This window comes from Pseudophryne corroboree, chromosome 3 (assembly GCF_028390025.1).
Source record: "Pseudophryne corroboree isolate aPseCor3 chromosome 3, aPseCor3.hap2, whole genome shotgun sequence".
NCBI classification, from domain to species: Eukaryota; Metazoa; Chordata; class Amphibia; order Anura; family Myobatrachidae; genus Pseudophryne; species Pseudophryne corroboree.
The window spans coordinates 361,538,467-361,556,999 of record NC_086446.1 but is presented as its reverse complement, the minus strand read 5'-3'; the positions used below and the strand labels follow the sequence as shown (position 1 = coordinate 361,556,999).

General features: G+C 41.9%; 1 protein-coding gene across 1 annotated transcript in view; it reads left to right on the top strand.

The window, feature by feature from the left end:
- The window catches only part of JUP (junction plakoglobin), a 177,586-nt gene extending 164,199 nt beyond the window's left edge, over positions 1 to 13,387 (top strand). Inside the window, exon 15 of the mRNA XM_063959836.1 lies at positions 12,804 to 13,387. The gene's annotated coding sequence lies outside the window, so the exon portion shown is untranslated. The remainder of the gene's footprint in view (positions 1 to 12,803) is intronic.
- Positions 13,388 to 18,533: the final 5,146 nt, after the last annotated feature.

Sequence of the window (18,533 nt, the reverse complement as noted above, 5' to 3'; positions counted from 1 at the left end):
TTGGCCCTGTGATATTCACTCAGAAACTGACCATGCAATACAAGGTCAGTTTCACGTTTCCTCATTCTCAATAATTTGGTAAATAGATCAGATGAGGTTTCAGCAGGCAATTCAGTGAATTCTACATGGTCAAAATATATCCCCTCAGCGTCATCGTCTGTGAGTGATAGGAAATTATTCTCAGCAACACGCGACAAATCCTCATCAACCACATTAGCCCCTATCTGGGACATATTGCATACAATAGAAGGCACACAAATCAAAAAAAATGGACAAAATTGTGATCACCATCAAATTATTCTGTCATAGTCTGGCACCAGTCTGGACAAATATGAGAGGCACAGGGTATAATTAATTAAAAACAGACACACTGGATAATCAGTAGTGTCAGCATACCAAAGCAATGGGCATGCTAGGATATCTCCTTGGTTGCATCGCAAAAATCACTCTACTAAAAAAATCAGTAAAAATCAACTAATAATCCAATGTAGCGGGTGCTTGATCCCCAGGGGTTTTAGGGTACAAAATGTACCCACATTGGGTAGGAGTAACTGAGGCAGAATCTGCTGTTTTGTCACTTGGTCTATCTTTCATTCCTACTGTAACACATGACCCCTTTGGTTGGACTGTTGATAATTACAAATTTGGCCGTAAGTTACGGCTTAGGGAACAGTTTGGTGACAACTCTTCACCGATGCAGATGGACTCTGAAATTTAAAAAACCTAGCCATTATGACCCTGTGTCCCATAACGCTAGTATTAAGACCTTTTGTACGTATGTCTGAGATTGAGAAAAAAGATGAGGTGACTATAAGACCTAGATATTACAATCTATCTAGCACGCAGAGGGAAGCATTGAAAGCACTGAAGAGTAATAAGAATATTACCATTCGCCCCGCTGATAAAGGCGGGGCGGTGGTAATACAGGATTGGACACAATATGACCGTGAGGTCCGACGGCAGTTAGCAGACAATACTACCTATGTTAAACTGAATAGCAACCCTACCGAAAAAAATTAAGAGACTTATTGATGCTACTGTTGATGTTGGTTTTCAGGCTGGGTGGATTGATACTGATATAGCCGCCTATCTCAAAGTGGAATATCCCATAACACCTATTCTTTACACACTGCCTAAAGTACATAAGCGACTTGAAGACCCTCCGGGCAGGCCCATTATATCTGCCAGGGGGTCTCTACTGCAACCACTTGCAGTTTATGTAGACCAGTTTCTGCAACCTCTAGTAATCAAGACCTCCAGTTATATCAGAGATACTACAGATTTCTTGAATAAAATTAAGAATCTCAGTTTCCCCGATGGTGAAGTTTGGCTTGTAACGCTTGACATACAATCTTTGTATACGGTAATTCCCCATAAGGAAGGCATTGATGCTATTCGGCAACATCTAACTGAGGCTGGTCATAAACAGCCTCCAGTTGAATTCTTGACTACTTTAGTTGAGTTGGTGTTAAAACAGAATTACTTTATGTATGGCTCTGGATACTTTTCCCAGATCAATGGCACTGCTATGGGTTCCAACCTGGTAGCGGCATATGCCAATTTGTATATGGCCATTTATGAACGTAAATACATTTATCAACGATTTGGGCACAAATGTTTATTGTATGTTAGATTTATTGACGATATTTTTCTGTTATGGTCTGGCACTAGGGACAAAGTGACTAGTATGATAGGTTCATCCAATGCATTGAGGGAATCTATTAGATTTACGTGTAGCATGGATTTACAGTCAGTTAACTTCCTTGATGTAACTGTCTGGAGGGATGGTTTTCGATTGAGTACCACACTTTTTCGCAAACAGACTGATCGAAATACTCTGCTACAGGCTACTAGCTAACACCCTCCTACATTAAAGGAAAGTCTTCCGATCTCTCAATTTCTGAGAGTACTTAGGATAAATTCTTCGAGTGAACTTGCCCGTGATCAAATTAATGAAATGAAAACCAGGTTCTTACAAAGAGGGTACTCACCTGATACACTTGATAGGTGCATCAATGAAGCATATCATCGACACAAGCATCCAAGACATATAATGCCTAATAAGGCTTCTGACAATCGAATGATATATGTGAGCACCTATGATCACACTTCTCAGACCACGAAGAGGATCCAAGAACGACATTGGCCATTAGTAGCCACAGATCCCGGCTTGAAATTATGTGGGATCAAACCTCCGATGTGTGCATATAGGAGGGGCCCCAATTTGCGTCAGCTATTGATGCGCCCCACTATGCAACCTTCTGCTGTCTTCATACTGGTTACGCTCAGGAAGGACTGGTTGCTTCAAATGCAAGGGGTGTACCACCTGTAACTCGATGCTAAGTGGCAAAGATTTTCGCCATCCACACAATGACACAAGAATACCCATTAAGCACAATTTGACATGCACTAATGATTTTGTGGTGTATATAATCATCTGTCCCTGCGGTCTCTACTATACGGGGATGACTAAGAGATCATTCAGGGATAGGATGGCCAATCACAGATATTCTATTCGGCAAGCCATAGAAGTTGGTGATTCTGATAAACCTGTGGCCACACATTTCTTACATGCTAACCACCAAGTGGCCTCATTACGTTGTATGGTGACTGATCATATTCCTGAACCCTTGAGGGGTGGTGATCGAGTACTTACCCTAAAGAAATGTGAAGCTCGTTGGATCCACAGGCTTGACACCATTGCCCCACGTGGACTTAATGAACACAATCCATTAAATATTTTTATTCATTCGCGTTTGAGTGGGAATCAAGTTTTGATTCTTTTCCTATGAGAGGCACAGCAATTGTTGATTGTTTGTTGTTAATGTTTTTATATGTTTAGAGTTAATTGATGGCACTTATTGCCATTAATATTTAGTGTAAGTTTTTTCTCTGGGTGGTCCAGTCTCTGCCGGGTCCTCTTCTATAGCTCTTTAATGCATGTTTGAGAAATGTATATTGATACTAACTTGCCTTGGGTACATCTATATGGACCATCTGTGCATAGAGCTATAAATAGAGATTGTATAGTGCCTAGCGGGGTGTCTACTTTATATCGATGAAATATTATCCTGTTGGGACCACTTGTTTGTATGGTCAACAGTGATTTATGAGTAGATTCTTATCAGTGATGTCCGTTGAAGCGATCGTATGATTACAATATACATATGTTTTAGTGAATCATATTACTGATTAGGCGCAGTTGGGCATTCCTAGATGTCAGTATTAAGTGATTCCATGCCTTATAGTAACAAGAATGCGGTATGTCTACTGTGGAACGCAGCCCGTGGTGCTGTTGAAGCGCATGTGATGCGCTTCCGGCACTTCCGGGTTTGCGTTCCACGACATTGTTGTGAGGGGTCTGCTAGAGCTGGTGGAACGCAAATGACGCACTTCCGGTATTTCCGGGTGTGCGCTATGCATCTCCGGCTGATGCTGATCGCTGGCAGGTGTGTGGAATCGAGCCTGCTGGTAGGCATTAGGTATATGTGGTATGGTTATCTCTATTTTGTGGTATGTTATATGCATGGCTGGTACGCCAGCGTTGCAATGTGTTTCTAATGATTGGTGGTGATTACTTAATTAAAGTTGATGTGTTGCTATATAAGGGGACCCGGCAGGCATAGTCAGTATACTGATAGCTGGCATGCTGTCTGGATGTCTTTGGTGACTGTCTTGAAAAGACCTTATAGGTTGAAACGTCGACACCGTACTGATGACTGTGATGAATCAAAGCCTTTTAGTCAATTGGACTGGTGAGTGCCCTCACTTGAGAGCTTTTTGGTATTTTACACCTGATAGATAGATAGATAGATAGATAGATAGATAGATAGATAGATAGAGAGGGAGAGATGAAAAAACAAATCTGAGGGCGCTAAGAGTGTAATACCGTTTAGATAATTGCTTATCATTAAAAACAATTCTTGAGAATCATAAAAAATGTATTCATGAAAGTACAGAATAACAACTAGAGATGTGCGGCTGGCACTTTTCGTGTTTTGGTTCTAATTCCACTTTCTTGTTTTGGTTTCGGCTTGGTTTTGCCAAAACCACCCTTTCGGGTTTTGGATCTGGATGATTTTTGAAAAAACATAAAAACAGCTAAAATTACAGCATTTGGGTGTAATGTTGCTCCTACGGCATTATTAACCTCAATAACAATCACTTCCACTCATTTCCAGTCTATTCTGAACACCTCACAATTATTGTTTTTAGGCCAAAAGGTTGCACCGAGGTTGCTGGATGACCAAGGTAAGCGACACAAGGGGACAACACAAATACCTGGCCCATCTAGGAGTGGCACTGCAGTGTCAGACAGGAGGGCAGATATAAAAAAAAAAAAGGCCCCAAACAGCACATCATGCAAAGAAGAAAAAGAATTGCAATGAGGTAGTTGTAGGACTAAGCCAAGCAACACAAACAATTGGCCCATCTAGGCGTGGCACTGCAGTGACAGACAGGAGGGCAGATATAAAAAAAAAAAAAAGGCCCCTAACAGCACATGATGCAAAGAAGAAAAAAAGGTGCACCGAGGTTGCTGTAGGCCTAAGCTAAGCGACATCCACCTGGCCCATCTAATAGTGTCACGCAGTGGCTTAATGTCGAGAGTGGGCCGCAGTTGTTCTGTCCACTGACAGCATCTCCTGCACGCTCCATTCACCTTTAAAAAAAAAAAATCTGCAATTGGTGGATTTATATGGCAGTACCTCTGGACTCATACGGCAGTCACACAGTATGGCACTTTTCAAAAACTAGGCCCCAAACAGCACCTCATGCAAAGATGTAGAAGAGGTGAAATGAGGTAGCTGTATGACTAAGCCAAGCAACACAAACCATTCCAACTGGAATTATACATCCAAATCACTGGAATTATACGTCCAAATCACTGGAATTAATTGGTAAGATCACTGGAATTAATAGTTATACGTCTAAATCACTGGAATTAAATGGCAAAATCTCGCTATCGCCTGCCTAGTGAAGTGGAATCTAGATGGGATTTGGTACCGGGGACACACTACCTCCATCAATTGTCTAAATCCCACTGCACTAATGGCAGATACCGGACGCACGTCTAATACCAACATAAGTGTCAAGGCCTCAGTTATGAGGGCTTCCATCGTCATGTGAAGCTGAACCACTAGTCATGAACATAGGCCAGGGCCTCAACCGTTCCTTGCCACTCCTTGTCATAAATGGCATATTGGCAAGTTAATGTTTCTCCTCAGACCATTTAAATTTATTTTTTTGGGTCTTTTTACTGAACTTTAACTTTTTGGATTTTACATGCCCTCTATCACATTGGGCATTGGCCTTGGCAGACGATGTTCATGGCATTTCATTGTCTGTCATGGCTAGTGGCAGCAGCTTCAGCACTAGGAGGAAATGGTTCTTGATCTTGCCCTATTTTATCCTCAATTTTTGTTCTCTTCCATTATGTTTCTGGAGTTATATAACACAATATGCGGCACAGGAATGACTGATGGCCAGGACACTACCACTGTTCTGATGCAGCACAACACAGCAACACTGGACATATGGCAGTAGAGGACACCACCACTGTGACTGATGCAGCGCAACACACCACCACTGAACTGATGCAGCACAACACAGCACCACTGAACATATGGCAGCAGAGGACACCAGCACTGTGACTGGACAGATTCAGCACAAGTCATGGAGACACGTCCTCTCTGTGTACACTCCTATGCCAGAGTGAAAATGGCGGGGACGCGCAGCTTATATGGAATCCAAATCCTGCGAGAATCTGACAGCGGGATGATAATGTTTTGCCTCGTTCTGGTTTCTGAGTCAGGTGGGAAAACCCGAGCCAGGCTCAAAACCGGGATCAGAGCGTGAAGTTCAGTACGGTTCGGTTCTGAGACCCGAACCCGCTCATCTCTAATAAAAACATATGACACCAGACTGTAGCTGGTATAATAAACCACAAAATAATGTGGCTCCATGGTGGATAGGAGTCCTTTATAAAATATGGCGTATCCCTCCAAACAGTTAAAACTTTCCAATGAAGGAAGTAACCAATATCACCTACTGAACTATTTGGTGCAAAAAAATGGCCTCCTAGGCACAGTAATAGAGCAACGTACAATCCGGATCATGTGCACCTCTCAAAGTTCAGCAGACTTTGAGAGGTGCACATGATCCAGATTGTACGTTGCTCTATTACTGTGCCTAGTAGGCCATTTTTTGCACCGAAAAGTTCAGTAGGTGATATTGGTTACTTCCTTCCACCACGGAGCCACATTATTTTGTGGTTTATTATACCAGCTACAGTCTGGTGTCATGTTCATGTAAACTGATCTAAATAAGTGTCATTCAAGTTTTCTTCATTTCAATCTTGAGAATTCGATTGATTACCCCCTGAATAAGTCTCGTTGAGGGACGAAACGCGCTGGGATTATCTATTGTTCCACACTATATGGAATTAATGATAAAAGAAACTGAATGTTAAGAGATACTTTTGAAGACTTCTTCAAGTGAAAACAAAGACTGTATATGTTTTTATTCTGTACTTTCATGAATACATTTGTTATGCTTCTCAAGAATTGTTTTTAATGATTCGCAATTATCTAAACAGTATTACACTCTTGGTGCCCTCAGATTTGTTTTTTCATTTGTTATTATTTTTGAACCTGACTAACAGGAGGCTTTTCTTTTTCATCCACTAGGGGTCACTGGAGTACTCTTGGGATATGGACGGCCTCCATAGGAACAGGGCACTGAATATTTAAATTTAGAACACTCCACCCCTCCATATCCCAGAGTACCGCAGTGTTTTTTCTGTGCTCGACGTAGCAACAGGCTTATTTGGCTTGGTCCACAATTCTTTTGAATATTTTTATTTTTTTTAGTTAATATTTTTTTCTTTTTTCATACACATCCCTTTCCCCCTTCCAAAAGGCCAGGGTCAGGGATAGTGCAAGCTGCTACAAGCAGCTGTGGCGTGTCGGTCCTCAATAAAAGAGCACCCTCACAGCCAGACAGACATCCTGCAGAAAGGCTGGCCGGTGCTTACAGAGAAGCCCTGTCGGAGCCTCACCACAGGAGTCCAGGTATGTTGGTCGGGGCGGTCAGCTCACGCTGCCGCCCCGCTGTGTGGGGACAATGTTTTCTTTAATAGATACCGCTGGCGCTGGCCGCTTGGTTCCCTATACAGTCCGCCCGCTGCCGCTGCTCCGGCCGCCGCCGCTGCTCAGAGCGCTTCAGGACGCGCTCCCCGCTGTGTTTCCAGCGCGTCCCGCTACCCGGCTCCCGCTGGCCGCCCCACACTAACACTGCCCGCCCCGCATACTGCCTCCGCAACGGAGCATACATGGGGGGCATTACAGGCTGCAAGGGGGGGACAATCAGCGGCACGAGGGGGAACAACAGCAGCAGTATGCTAGGCTGCAGGGATGATTTACACAGGATTTTCATACAGGGTTATATATCCGTTTAAAAGCTTGTAACCTGTACTGTGACTATAAGTTTAAGCATGGGGGCCACTTTAACCATGCTTCCTGTGTCTTCCTGTTGTGATTCCAGAACGTTCCAGTACTACATCTCTACTCCACCGGAGGCGCAGGGGTGTTAGTGGGAATTTGGGATCACATTTCATAGTACTGGCCACGTGTACTGCACTTGGCCAGATATATATTATATATTATATATATAATATATATAATATATATATATATATATATATATATATATGTGTATATATATATATATATATATATATATATATATATATGAGAGAGAGACACCTTAGTACTATTTTACTGAGTCGTGCAAGTGTCTGTTTTTTGTGTATTGTATTGTCTGTCTCCATAATGAGTAAGGCACCAGCAAAAATTGAAAAGCATCACTGCAAAGTCTGTAGCAGTGTGTTACCGGGTGGATCTACCACATGTACAGTATGTTTTGTGGATTCAGTTCCGAATACAATTTCTGCTCTGGTTTTAAAAACCAGTTTCCTCCCCGGACCCTCCATGGGAAATGCTAGCCAATGTACTGGCTGGGTTGCAATCAGAATTGACCGCCGCTCGACAAGAGCGGGAAGCGGCAAGATCTGAGTCTAGGGCGAGACCGCCAGAATTACCGGAGGCGTCTCAGCCTTGCGAAAGGTCTAAATCCATTTTGGGTAGACGGGATAAATTTCATATGTCTTATGATTTACCAGTTTCTGCTATGTTGCATTCTGACGATTCCATGCCAGACCTCACGGCACAAGATGAGGGTGAGGAGGGCGAAGTGGAGTCAGATAGTGAGGATTTTAACAGCTCAGGCATTGATAATCTCATCAGAGCGGTGCGTCAGTCTCTGAAGTTGACAGAAACTGAGGAGCCTCTGACAAATGATCAAGTCGTATTTACTAAACGACCGAGAACTCCAATGTGTTTTCCTGTTTCGGAGTCTCTTAATAAGATGTTAGTAGAAACACGACAGACTCCAGATAAACGGTTTTCTATACCTCGCAGATTTAAGTCTAGTTACCCGTTTCCAGACTCTGTGACATGTACATGGGAGAATCCACCAATTGTTGATTCGTCAGTGTCGAAACTTACAAAGAAATTAACCATACCAGTCCCAGCTGCTACTACGCTTAAAGACCCTTCAGATCGCAAAATAGAAACTATGCTAAAGTCCATGTATGTAGCAGCAGGAGTGCTGCTGAGACCTGGCTTGGTTGGCATCTGGGTCACTAAGGCGCTCAATAGTATGGATAACAGAACTCAAGTCTGCCCTACATGACGAACACCTTATACTTCTTGCTGATCAAATGTGTGAGGCTGCGGAGTATCTATGTACAGCTTCTACTGACGTCTGTCAGCTCACTTCTCGCATTTCATTGTCACTGGTTACAGTACGACGAGCTCTCTGGCTGCGTTCTTGGCAAGCGGAGGCAGAGGTCAAAAGATGTATAGAGGCGTTACCTTACGGTGGCGAGAAGTCGTTTGGTCCTGAATTGGACAAATGGATTTCTGAGGCCACGGGAGTAATGTCTGTTTTCTTACCATTGCCTCCATCGGTACCAAGACGGAGATACTCTGGACCTGCGTTCAAATCCTTTAGACCTCAGTCCTTTCGCGGACGTGGCAGAGGAACAGCCACGCCTGGTAGACTGGGTCGTGGACGTGGTTTCCAACAAACCAACACAAGTCGTCAGGACGCTAAGGTCACCGACAAGCCAGTGGCATGACGGGCTACCAGCCCATCTCGGTTCTCCGATTGTGGGAGCACACCTTCAGACGTTCCATTTGGCATGGTTCCAGACATCCGCGGATGGGTGGATCCGCAATTTAGTGTTAAGAGGTTACAAAATAGAGTTCGGCTGTCTTCCGCCACTGCGGTTTTTTAAGACAGGCCTACCTCTCTCGGACGACAAGAGGGCGGTTCTGCAAATTGCCATTCAGTCCCTACTGGATTCAGCAGTTTTTATTCCGGTCCCTGTACACCAACAGGGTCAGGGTTATTATTCCAGTCTGTTTGTGGTACCGAAGCCGGATGGCTCAGTCAGGCCAATATTGAACTTAAAGGGTCTCAATCGGTACGTAACTTACTACAGATTCAAGATGGAATCTCTGCGCTCAGTGATTGCAGGTTTAGAGCCAAAGGAATTCTTGATTGCGCTAGATCTCAAGGATGCGTACTTACACATTCCGATTTGGCAGCCTCATCAGAGGTTCTTGCGGTTTTCAATACGCCAGAACCATTACCAGTTTCAGGCTCTACCGTTTGGCCTTTCGTCAGCGCCTCGGGTATTCACCAAAGTGATGTCTGTGATGATAGCTCATCTCAGATCCCTGGGAGTGACATCAAAGCCCCATCTCAACAGATGCTTCTCCAACATGCGCTGCTAACGTACAATGTACTGGTTCACCACGGTTGGATTGTCAACTTCAAGAAATCACATCTCATTCTGTCTCAACGCCTTCAATTCCTAGGTATGATTCTCGATACGGTAAATCAAAGAATTTACCTACCACAACAGAAAGTACAGATTATTCGCCATCTGGTACAATTAGTGCTCAAGCCACGCACAGTCTCGGTACATTTGTGCATTCGCCTCTTAGGAACACTGGTGGCTGCTTTCGAAGCGCTTCAGTTCGGAAGATTTCACTCGCGTCCATTTCAACTGGATGTGCTCGCACAGTGGTCGGGCTCGCATCTGCAGATTCACCACAGGGTGAGGTTGTCGCCAAGGGCAAGTGTGTCTCTACTCTGGTGGCTCAAGGTACACAATTTAACCGCAGGGAAACTGTTCGGCGGCTGGAATTGGATAATGCTAACGACGGACGCGAGTCTCAGAGGTTGGGGAGCTGTAGTTCAAAATTGTCAGCTCCAGGGTCTCTGGGCGGATCACGAAAGATTGCGGTCTATAAATGTCCTGGAACTCCTCGCAATTTACAATGCACTACGACAAGCAGTACACATGCTTCGCTCTCAGACTGTCCAAGTGCAGTCAGACAACGCAACGGCAGTCGCATACATCAACAAACAAGGAGGAACGAAAAGCCGCATGGCAATGCGGGAAGTAGCTTGAATCCTTAATTGGGAAGAATACCACCAGGTGATATTGTTGGCAGTGTTCATTCCGGGAGTGGACAACTGGGAGGCGGATTATCTCAACCGTCGGGATTTTCATCCAGGAGAATGGTCATTAAATCCAGAAGTGTCACATGTTGGTTCAGCGGTGGGGTTACCCTCAAGTGGACCTCATGGCGTCTCGCCACAATCACCAAATGCTCCAGTATGTGTCCAGAACGAGAGATCCAAAGGCAATGGCGGTGGATGCTCTCACAATCGCTTGGCCGTACAGCCTAGTGTATCTGTTTCCGCTGCTCCCTCTGGTGCTAAAACGGATCAAAAGAGTCTGTCAGTCATACTAGTGGCACCTCATTGGCCTCGGAGAGCTTGGTTCTCGGATCTCCACGAACTACTCGCAGACGATCCTTGGCCGCTCCCACTACGTCCGGACTTGTTACAACAGGGTCCGTTCCTTTACCCCGATTTAGCGCGGCTGCGTTTGACGGGGTGGCTATTGAGACCGCACTTTTAAGAAGTGAGGGCATTCCAGAATCGGTTATACCAACCATGTTACGCGCTAGGAAGCCAGTTACGGCAGCTCATTATTACAGAATTTGGCGTGCCTATATAGGTTGGTGTGAAGCTCAGAAGTTTCCGACATCTTTCAAGTTATCCCGTCTTTTGTTATTTCTACAGACTGGGTTAGATGGAGGACTGCGTTTATCTACACTAAAGGTGCAGGTATCTGCATTGTCAATTTATTTTCAAAGACGATTGGCTCTATTGCCGTCGGTACATTTTCTGCAAGGTGTCCTCAGAGTACAGTCTCATTCATTCCACCTACAGCGCCATGGGACTTGAATCTGGTTTTAGATTTCTTACAGTCTAAATATTTTGAACCGTTACAGCAAGTGGATATAAAGTTTCTCACTTGGAAAACAATTTTTCTTCTAGCCTTAGCTTCGGCAAGGCGTGTTTCAGATTTGGGTGCCTTGTCATGCAAGCCACCGTATTTGGTGTTTCATGATGACAGAGCGGAACTTCGGGCGAATCCCGCTTTCTTACCAAAGGTAGTGTCATCTTTTTTACATCAATCAACCAATAGTAGTTCCTGTGTTAACAGCAAATTCTGGAACTCTGGATGTGGTACGCGCTTTACGCGTTTGTTTCCCGAACGTCTACAGTTCGTAAGACTGATACGTTGTTTGTTCTCTATGATGTTGCCAAGATGGGTTGGCCAGCGTCTAAGCAGACCTTATCCAGATGGATAAAACTGACCATACGTCAGGCTTACCTTCATGCTAGGTTACAGCCGCCTACATCAGTAACAGCTCATTCCACACGTTCTGTGGGAACTTCATGGGCAGCTGGTCGTGGAGCTTCTACGACGCAGCTTTGCCGTGCGGCTACATGGTCTACAGTGCACACGTTTGTGCGCTTTTACAAGTTTGATACGTTTGCGGCATCAGCATCTAGCTTTGGCCGCCTAGTGTTACAGGTGCCAAACAGCTCTCCCGCCCACGGGGGAAGATTTGGTACGTCCCAAGAGTACTCCAGTGACCCCTAGTGGATGAAAAAGAAAATAGGATTTTGGTACTTACCAGGTAAATCCTTTTCTTTGAATCCATAGGGGGCAGTGGACGCCCACCCTGAGCAGTTTTACCTGGTTTGTGGTATGTTCAGGGGATCTTATGGTAACACACTCTCACCGACTGGTTCAAATTATCAAGTGCTGGTTATGGTGTCAACTGTTTAGTTGTCAGTAAAGTTATGTGTCAACTTCATTGTTGTCCGTTATGTTATATGTAATACTCCATTGTCAACCTCTCTATAGCTCCTGTTCGGCTCAGTAAAAAACACTGAGGTACTCTGGGATATGGAGGGGTGGAGTGTTCTAAATTTAAATATTCAGTGCCCTGTTCCTATGGAGGCCGTCCATATCCCAAGAGTACTCCAGTGCCCCCTATGGATTCAAAGAAAAGGATTTACCTGGTAAGTACCAAAATCCTATTTTCTAGAGGTGCTGTTTTTGTCTATCGTAGTGCTATTGGATACCCCTTCTTTCTATATATAGATAGATAGATAGATAGATATAGAGAGAGATTTAATTTGGACTGTTCTGTCCAGCGTTTCCAGCACTGACTATGCCATGTGCACACACTGTATACTGCTCAGGCAAAGGTTTAGTTTCTACCTCATGCAAAAGTTTTGTCTTGTTAGTGAACATATTTACATGTTGCTTCAGCTAAATGTATAACTCCATTTATTTTCTCTAGTCCCTTACTGTGGAAGAGCATAATCAAGACAGAAGTGCCTACCAAGAACTTGTTCCTGCATCTCCTTTACCCAACTTTTCCTTTTTAAAAAGAGCTTTTATTTGATGGACTTTTGCATGGGGTCAATTTCTTATATAACCTGTGCTCAACATAAGGGGTCCTGCTTATAGAATGCTGCATATTAGCCTCTGTCTACTGGGCAGTGAGGTTAATAAACCATTCTTCTCCATGCCTTTTTAAATATTAATTTTGTGCATTGGCCTGAAGACTTTTTTCTATAGATTTATAAATATATATAAATGTGTTTCTTTTTTTTATAATTTTAACATGAAAAGGCTTCTACTCAACATTATTTTTACAAAGAAGTTTTTGGGTTTGTTTGTTTTTTTCTTTTTAAGAGATTTATTAACTGTTTAGAGTGTTTGGTTACCCAATGTTAATGTGCTCTATTGGCTTGACAATGCCACATTTAAAGACTTCACCTTTCTCCCTTTTGTCTGCAATCCCACACTGTTAACATTCTTGTAAGTAGTGAATCTCTGTTCAGTGGTAATCATTTTTGTGAATAAATCTATTAACACTCATTTCTGCATCCTTTTTTTTTTTATTATTATTTTTGTGGGGGGGTTGTTTTATTTTTTTTTTAAACCAGTTTCAGATCCATCCATCTCCTGTGCACAGTGAAGGAATCCATTTTGAGAAATCAGTCTTTCAATTCTCTTGCTCATAATCAGCTGACGAACCAATATGTAAATGAATCCAAACTCTCAAAATGGTTTCCCGCTTTGCGTCTATGTGATGGCTGCTTTCTGATGGTTATAGCAGTGACCTCATTGTTTTCTTATTGTTGTGCGGAAGAATGCCAAACCATTAACCATGTAGCAAGATAAGTCAACTATCATAGTAGTTTTAGTTTTTTTATTTCTTACATTTGTTCATGTTTTTTATTTTTTTTTATTTTTTGTTTTCTTGTTAGAGGTCCTTTATTAAATGGGAATAATCACCTGCAATGTTAACGCATAATTCTTTTTGCAAAAGTGGCTTCCATTGGTGTAAAAACTAGAAATCTAAAATTCTACTTCTATTCAATATTTAGGGATGTGTGTTAGAAAATGTTTGTTTTTTCATATGTACTTATAACTTCTGGGGGTTTTTTGTGGTTTGTTCATAGTAAGCCTCTGAAACTAGTGACAGCTGGGGACTTTAAAAATAATTGCACACCTTGTGATGAATCTTGTATTTAGGTTGTTCCCATTTAATGTGGTCCTCTTTTTCATTAGATACTGTGTGCTATATTTAGTCACTTCTACATGGTCTTTAATGTAACTGTTAGGAGGTCACTGCACATACTAAAATTTCACATTAGTGTGGGGCTTTTCCTATTTTTTCTTTAAATGGTTACCACTAAACCAGTAATTGAAATGGTTTTTATTTTTTGTGGGGAGGGGGTATGTTTTTGTGCAAGTGCTACTGCTTTTATCAACAGTGCTGGATTTTGAAAGGTTAATATTGTCAAATGATTGTTTTATAGCCTTGGGTTTTCAGGGTTTTGTTTTTATTTTAATGCTTTGCCAAAAAAATTTTTTCAGAATTTTTTTCTCTCCTTAGTTAAACCAAAGTATGTATAAGCATTTAAATGTGCAAGTAATATAAATTTCCATATTCTCAATTTTTTTTATTTTCTAGAATTTAAGTTTGTAAAGAAAATACAGTTAAATATAATTATGCACACCAGACTAGTGGAAATACAGGCAGTGAGTTGATTAACAATATGGCTGTGTCCATTATGTGTAGGCAAGAGGCGCACTTTACAATTTATACTGCCACTTTATTTGAAAGAAATTTCGGGACTTCATGTTGAAAAATCATTGTACAAAATTGTTGGGGCATATTTTAAGTGATTTATTACCCTGCCGATATTTGCTAAGTTTGGGTGGATATTATTTGGTTTAAACAAAAAAAAAAAAAAAAAAAACATTCCTCTTAAATACATATTATAATGGTAAAATTACTGAACACTTGTCATGTCTTTAAAAATGTATATACATTTTCCCTTTCCCGTTTCATATAATTCTGTTTTGGCAATAAATCTAACCAGCTGCTTTGTGTTCAACTTCATTTTGGTTTTGTTTTATTCCTTAACTGTTTTTGTTTTTCCCATTCATATTTAAGAATGAATGAAACTTGGATTAAAACTTACCTTTTTACTGTAAAATTTGTATAGACTCAAAGCAGCCAATAAAACAAAAAAATTAAATATTTTTTCTTATTGTTAAATTTGTTGTGACGCTATTTCAATTTCGTGCCTGGTTTTTTTGGTCTCCCCCCCCGACCCCCCCCCCCCCCCCCACCCTCCAATGAGTGCTTCTGATTTTTATTTATCTGATAGACCCCTATTTCCTTTCAGCCCACAAAATTGCTTTCTCACGGTATGTTGGCAACAGGAGTATTTTCAGCATGTTCGCATGCTTATAATATGCAAAAAATGTTTTCGGGAGACTTTTCAGATTTTCTGACCATTTATAGCCTTATGACGGATTGAGCAGCATATGTAAATTAATATTCTACGGTGACCAGCTAAATTAAAGTGCACTTGCACACTTGGCAGCCATCTTGTATTGTTAACCATAAAATATTTTTTCTTTAGTTTCATCCCTACCCACAGTTCAAATTAGATAACTGCATACCAATGGAAAGCTCTAAATATTATACACTAAATATTATGCATATTGTCCTTCAGTTTGCTCACATAGAGCAATGCAATTGTCTACAAGGACAGGTATAGGATATTTTCAGAAATCCACTATTTTAGCAGGAGGGGAATGTAAAAAAAATGTGTGGTTTATGATCGTGACCTACCAGTTTCACGTACTGATTGAAATGTTAAAACTTGGGCAGATATATTCTGACTGAATCTTTTTAATTACATTACATCATTTTAGACTTTCTGTGGATAAAAATTAAATAGGTTGACTTGACGAAAAAATTGCAATGTGGGAACATCTTTTAGCATTTTTTGTCTAACATGAATTTGTTTTATATAGGTTAGTTTTCTTTTTTTTTTGTATAATCTGTTTTTATTTAGGAAAATATAAAGATTACATCCAAATAAACAAAAGAGCTTCAAGACACATAATTAACGTCAATTGAATATTAGCCATAAGAAGCAGGATAACTTGCCGCCCTGCACACTAGTATTAGAGCAAAAGCAGACCGTGATAGGGTGTTCAATGGAATCATCACAATGCCTACTAGTTATTTGTCGAAACAGCGAATGTAATCATAAGTAACAAAATAGAAGAACTATAGGAAAGAGCAAGATAAGAAAAGAGAGTAAAAGAAAAATACAGTGTGACCAAACCCGGGGGACCATCAGACATTGATTAAAGAGATTGCAATTCTCTTCCCCTATCAACTGCTAAACTCAGATCATTTTAGTAGCATATATGTAGTCTTTGTACTCTTTTGAGGATGTATATTCTATCCAAGGTAACCAAGTGGCCGTGAATTCGGAAAGTTTATCTCTGGAGACCAGGAGGATGTGCTCCATATTCATATAATAATTGATTCTAGTGAACCAAGTTTTCCTTGTGGGTGGTGACGATGACCTCCATAGTGTGGGAATAACTGCCCATGCTGCATTAAACAAATAGCGGAGTAGCAATGTTTTATATTGAACCAACGACATGGAAGAGTGGGATCGCAGCCAGAAGGCCGGGTCAGAATGGACGGGGGTGTGAAGTATATCTTGGGAAATAGAGATTACATCGACCCAGTATGGCCGAAGTAAGGAGCAATTCCACCAGATGTGCAACAGGGAACCAGTGGTATTAAGACATCTCCAGCACTTATCAGTCACTCCGGGGTACATGGAATGGAGAAGGGAGGGGTGTCTATACCATCTCATTAAGTTTATATTGGGTTTCTCTCACTTGTATACAGACAGAACTATTGTGAGATTTGAGAAATATCATCTGCCAATCTTTTTCTGATAATTGAAACCCGAGGTCTCTCTCCCAAGCTAACTGGAAAGGTGGAGGTGTCTGAGCACTGGGACTCTGTAATAATTTGTAAAGTGTGGAAACTGTATGCTGGGGGTTACACGTAGAGACACAAAGTCTCTCAAAGGATGTTAGTTCCCTAGAGGCTAGAAGGTATCTGTGTTTGGAGTGCAAAAAATGTCTAAGCTGTAAATATTTCCAAAAGTCGTGTTGTGGAACTTCCCATTTAGATCGTACTTCCGAGAACTGTCTTACTCCCGAGGAGATCGCCAGCTGGCCTACCCTGAAGAGCCCTTCAAAAGCCCAATTACGAAAGTGAGAAAGTGTTAAGCCGGGCAGAAAGTCAGGGTTGGCTAGAAAAGAGGTCAACGGGCCGAAATCAGAAGTGAGGAGGGCCAGTGGCTGCTTTTTTCCAAAAGGAAAGGGTCGTAGTGAAAGTTGGGTGGGGGGAAGGAGGCTTGGGAAGGAAGCCAAGGGAAGACCTTGGGGTATTGTTGCATATAAAACCCCTCTAGGACTACCCATTGCTTAGTGTCCCGACTACTCGTCCAGTCCAGGACTCTATTAAGCAAAATTGCCCAATAATAGCCTCTAATATCAGGTAGCTGGAAACCACCGCGTTGGGGGAGCGAGTCATAGTGGACCGGTTAATTTTAGGCCGTTTCCGGGACCAAACAAATTGTTTTATCAAGAGTTGAATGGACCTGAACCAGGAGTCTGGGATCTGTATGGGAAGAGCCTGAAGTTTATAGAGTAGTTTAGGGAGAGTATTCATCTTCACAACATTCACCCTCCCCAGCCAGGAAAGTGGTTTAAGATACCATCTACTGTAATCGGCCCTGAGAGTTCGAAGAAGGGGCATAAAATTCAATGAAACCAGACTGGAAAGATCACTCGGTAGTTGTATTCCCAAGTAAGAAATATGGGAGGTATTCCAAGTAAAGGGGAAAGATTGTTTGAGTTTGGCCACTATATCGGGAGGGGTGGAAATGTTCAAGGTGCATGATTTGGACATGTTGATCTTAAAATTAGAAAGTCAACCGAAAGTGGACAGCTCCTTCATAAGATGGGGGAGGGAGGACACCGGGTGCGTTATTGTATCCAATAAATCATCTGCAAACAGGGCCAGTTTGTGCTCTGTATCACCAACTCTCAGACCAGTAATACAATCATTGGCCCTAGCAAGAGCTTTGATACAGAGGACAGAGAGTAAGGGAGACAGTGGGCAGCCCTGTCGTGTCCCATTACCTATGGAGAAGGGATCAGATAAGGAACCATTAACTCGAACCCGAGCTGTAGGCGATCTATAAAGTCCCATAATCCTACCAAATGCTAGGGGACTATATAGGTTAGTTTTCTATATCCAATATGCTTGGTACCAGAAGTATTTTGAATTTCCAATATGGAATATTTTATTACCATAATGAGAGATCTTGGGGATAGTCTAAATACTAAATGCATTTATGTTTCATATAAACCTTTTATACACAGTCTGAAGGTATTTTTGTTTTGTTTTTGTTTTTATATAGAGTATTTTTATTATTGTTTTACATAAACAGTACATTTAACATCTCAAACAGTTACAGAACCATATTTGTGCTTTTCGGTTTCCGGTCATCCGTTAATATTGCCATTTAGCAATGTTACACTGCAAAGACATGAATCATACAGTCATAAAAATACAGCCACATTGTAGTTCATGATAATCAAAGAAACGGATATAACAGTG